Source organism: Denticeps clupeoides, chromosome 13 (genome assembly GCF_900700375.1).
Source record: "Denticeps clupeoides chromosome 13, fDenClu1.1, whole genome shotgun sequence".
NCBI lineage: Eukaryota > Metazoa > Chordata > Actinopteri > Clupeiformes > Denticipitidae > Denticeps > Denticeps clupeoides.
The window spans coordinates 5,049,254-5,054,252 of record NC_041719.1 but is presented as its reverse complement, the minus strand read 5'-3'; the positions used below and the strand labels follow the sequence as shown (position 1 = coordinate 5,054,252).

The following is a 4,999-nucleotide window of genomic DNA, read 5'->3' as shown; positions in this document are numbered from 1 at the left end:
ATCTGGCTTTCTTATGCAGGCTTAAAACGAAGAAGTCATTAACGCTCTCACAATCTTCATAAGCCAGAGCTTTACTTTGTTTGGGATCAGAAGTTGCTTACTTCATGAATATGTATTTCCCTATCAAGTTTCGTCAAAAAGGCATTGGCGCTCTGTTTGCTAGCTGGAGAACTTGTTGACTTTTGATTTAGCCATTTCCGACTCCCTTTATGCCACCGTCTGGGCATTAACCTGTTCCTCTCCAGGTGTCCAACAACAAAGCCTGCAATCGTGAGTCTGGGTTTGTTCATAGTTTGTGAGGACCAAATGTTTAAGTTGGGACGCTTTTTCTTGACTTCACAACAAAATAATAAAAAATTAAACCAACATTGGAGAAAAAATCATTTGTATTTTTAGCAATAAAGTTTAAGGTTAGGAAAGTTGTTTTTTTTTTTTTTATTTTATTACACAAAAGCTGCTATACAATTCTAAAAATAGGTGTGGTTTTGTGGGAACCAAATGTAAAATGTGGATTGTTTTACTGTTATTATAGTAATATACTGTACATATACATATTCACCTGAAAACATAATTTTAAATATAATAATTTAGGGGTTATATAAGGCTAACCCATTAGTTATTTATTTATACTTTTTTTTTCTGCCTTTGTATTTGTGCACACCATGTGATCACAAAATGTATGACCTTTTTGGGCTTCAAAAATGTTGATTTCTTCAAATATATCTCAAAAATATCTAATTTTCTAAGGTTTTTCTGCCAGTTCTTTGCTGTATTTTGGGGACTCGTTGGACCTGGAGGGCAGTGCATACAAGTTGTCATATGTATTGCATGCACATTTTAACTTATAATAGGCAGTCTGAAAATAGCAAAATACAAATGACCAATTCTTATTTCATAAACATTTTTATTTTTCCCCCATTCTTGGCAGCATATTTCCTGTGCATGGGTAATCACTTTCGATTATTTAACAGGGGATGTTTTAGAAGCAGTCGAAGCCAGAACTGTAGTTTGGAGAAGAGAAAATGATTAGGGCAAAATGACTGGGGCTATAAAACCAAGAGATTCGCTGTGTGATTGTGCAGTAATGACCCTCGCTGAGGTTGGGGTTTTTATCAGGGCGAATGAGCTGCTGTGTGTGTGTGTGTGTGTGTGTGTGTGTGTGTGTGTGTGTTAGTTTCTACTTTCACACACCCCGTTCTTCCCTCTCGGCTGTCTCCGGCCCGCTTGATTGGAAAGAGAGGACCAGACAGAATTAGGAACAAGGCGATTTTATTGTCATCTTTGTAAGGGGAGTTATTTCGATGCCGATCGCCAAATGGAAACAGGTACCAGACGGTCATGACAGAATTCTGTTTAGGAACCAATTACCGCCACGCTGTTCAAATTGATTTCATTTGCAGCCTGGGCTCTACAGCAGCCTTGCCCGCCCCCTTTTCCCCTCTCTCCCGCTCTTTCTCTCTCTCTCTCCCCAGAGCAGCCTCTTGCTCATCATCCCCCTTCCCTTCATCTATGGGAGGAGGAGTAGAGTGGTTGAATAATAAGGAAGTTTGGAAATCATAAAATGGGGGGGTGGGGATGGCAAGATGGATGGAGAACGAGTGTGAGAGTGAGAGAGGTGGGTGTTCATGCGTTCACTCCTTCACAGCTTGTTCTTCTCTCAATGCCAGTCATCAATCACAGGCATATTAATGATGGACACACATGACCAGGGGGCTTCAGTTGCTTCTGCGTGCGTGCGTGCGTGTGTGTGTGTGTGTGTGTGTGTGTGTGTGTGTGTGTGTATTTGCGTGCATGTGCATGTCAGCTTGGCTTGTGCTGTTAATTGTGAAGCAAGATCTGTTGTTGGGGGTCCTGCATTTGGTTATTTTCACTGGACTGGGTGTCTGTCCCAACTTGCCCACTGTTTGGGCATCCTTGTATCTTTATTTGTGTGTGTGTATATGGGAGCTATAAATCTTTGTTTAATTATTAGATTGTTTGTGATTATTGCTTGGACTTTTTTTTTTTTTCCATATTTTGCATTATTAAACACAGTGTTTAAGCATTTGGGTTAATAATATTGGTACCTTACATCTCTGTTGTGAAGAGTATTGAGTTCTGTCATATAATGAAGCACCACTAGGTGGATCTGTCTGGTAGTCAGGTGATCAGGTTAACCCTGATTACACTTTATATCACCCCTCTTGTGCTCTCCGAAATCTGTTACTCCAGACATCATTTCATAGAGCATGGAAGGGGGGCACTAGATCACAGGGGGTCCACACAATTTCATTTGCTCTGAGGTTACCAAAATCATCTTTGTAAAAATACAATTGATAAAATTTACATTTACGTTTATGGCCTTATCCAGAGCGACTTACAATCAGTAGTTACAGGGGACAGTCCCCCTGGGGCAATTTAGGGTTAAGTGTCTTGCTCAGGGACACAATGGTACTAAGCTGGATTTGAACCTGGGTCTTCTGGTTCACAGGCGAGTGTGTTACCCACTAGGCTACTACCACCCTAATAACCCTAAAATCCTAATAACACACCCAATAAGATCATAACGTACTGATGATCACAGCTCTAATGTAGACCCTATCTAGCGTACAGTGTAAAACAAAGAGAATAAGGATGAAAACCTACAACTTCTGTTTATTTTTTTGCAAATAAAAGTTTGAAATAAGTCACTTTACTCTTGTAATGTGTTTCTGTGGGAAGAAATTGGGGTTGGTGGGTCCTGGTTTGTCTTCTGTACACAAGCAGGGGGGCTTCAGGAAAAAAAGGTTGGGAACCCCTGCCGTAGAGTGTGTATGTTTGTGAGGTGTATGTGTGTACCTGTGGCACAGTAATAAGCCCTTTTCTGTGTGTGTGTGTGTGTGTGTGTTTTAGGCTTACCTGTGGGACAGTAATAAGGATGTGGTGGAGTGGCTGGAGAAACAGCAGGCTGCAGAGATGGAGGGCAGCAGGTCGCTCATTGAGGGGAACATCAAGTACATCAGACGGGACAGCCTGCTGAAGCAGCTGCGCGGGTGGGCATCTGTACACACACACACACACACACACACACACACCTTTATACTGATACAACTTTATTAGGTTGACCTACCTTACAGATACAGTCTGATCTGTTGCTTCACAGTTAATCAGACATGAAACTGTCGTTTCTCACCAAACGATCGCTCTGTACATGGCCCGTCACACGAAGCCAGTTGCTGTCCTTACTGGGCAAGAGAGCAATTTACGGACTCACATAATATTATATGTACTGATGTGCTCTTTATAGAAAATATATTTATTTATGATGATAAATAGTCACTTGTTATCCGTCCCTCAGTTTGGTACTGGAGAACCCTGAAGTGGCCATGGACTCCATCATCCACCTGACGCAGCACATCTCCCCCACACAGAGGGCAGAAGTTCTGCGTCTTCTCACTGCTGTGGACTCCTCGGCCCCCTCCTAACCCCGCCCTACAACATTAAATGGCTGCTTCTTAAGTGCAATTTTATGAACTGTGAATCGGATGCTGTATTTCTAACAATTTACATTTTGTTCTATCATAATAAATAATATCATAAAATTATTAAATTCAGTATGTCTTATATATACAGGGGTGAATTTTTGTAAAAAAAAATTTTTTTCCACAGAAAGGGCTTGTGTTGATAACAATTCAGACTTTAATAAGTGCAGCCGACTGATTGAGGACGTTGTTCGGAAGGGATGGAGATTAAAACTGAAAGAGCACTTAATTGATGATCAAACGTGGCAGGTGTAAATAGCTGTTGTGTGGTGTGTGGGGGGGGCTGGAGGTCTTTTTTTTTTTTTTTTTTTTTTCCTCCCCAGAGTAGGACATAGAGGGAAGAATCAAAGCTCATGGAGAGGCTGGAGAGGTCTCATTCATCCACGGCCCTTTCATACCGACCCCGGGGTTACGGCCGGAGGAGCGCGTGCGCAGGCGAGCGCCCCAGTGCCACCGACATGAAAGAGCCGGGATGCACAAATACACGGTCCTCCCCGCCATCACAATGAAGCCTGGGGGCCGAACTCACATCCAGGACCGCGCACGGAATTGCACACGAAACCCCCGGCTTTATTCCCACTGACCTCATTCGGTGCCAAATATTTTTGTCTCTTCTTCTTTAATTGATCAGATACGCAGTTTTGCTCTTTGTTTTAGTGCTCTGCTAAGACTGTCACGGAACAGCCTGTGTGTGACTGTTCTAATTTTTAATTCTGGAATAAAGGGATATTTTGAATCTGAAACGCTAATAATTGCCATTGTGTTTTGTCAGGCTTGTAATATGTTCATTTTTGATCTGAGCATGTGGGATTCTCATCCACCACCACACATTTAGAATATACCGTGAATACAACTTTAAAGTGGGTGTGATTTTGACATTGTGTCGTGATCATTTTTATTTTCCTCAAAAACCACACCCCAAAATATATTTAAAAAAGGCAAATGCATAGCAGATTACCATAAACATCAAACCTAAGTTCTGCTCAGTGGTTTATGCTTACGATCGCACGCCGATATTGCAGTTTTGTTTCATAATCCTGAGAAATGTTAAGCAGCATAAGTAAAAAACAATGTGTTGCTTTTTACTAACACAATCAGCGCAATGCATAATGCAATTATGAAAAACCAGACAGTCAGCACTGTCATCCACCGAGAACAGAACAGAACGTTCTGTCTAGAATATAATGCCAGTTTAAGCCGAAGGAGCTTATGTTTGCTTATGATGGCTTATGAAGCTGTAATATGTGTAACAAAAATCCACGCAATTCTAAACACGCCTGGGCATCTGCCCACCAATGTCCACCCCGAAAAACTTGCTGATTATGCTACGCTGACCCTTTTGTGCCAAACAATGACCTATTCTCCAGGTCTCCTGCACAACATAAATTTACATTTTTTGAGCATAAGCACAAAAATATCTATGGTTATTTACTGTAACACAAACACATGATATGATTGTTAAGTTTAATGAAGTGTAACAGTGACCAATATCATGGAGC

The 4,999-nt window shown here is 41.4% G+C and overlaps 1 pseudogene; it reads left to right on the top strand.

The window, feature by feature from the left end:
• The window catches only part of LOC114801626 (acetyl-CoA carboxylase-like), a 59,153-nt pseudogene extending 55,590 nt beyond the window's left edge, over window positions 1-3,563 (top strand).
• The last annotated feature ends 1,436 nt before the right edge of the window (window positions 3,564-4,999 follow it).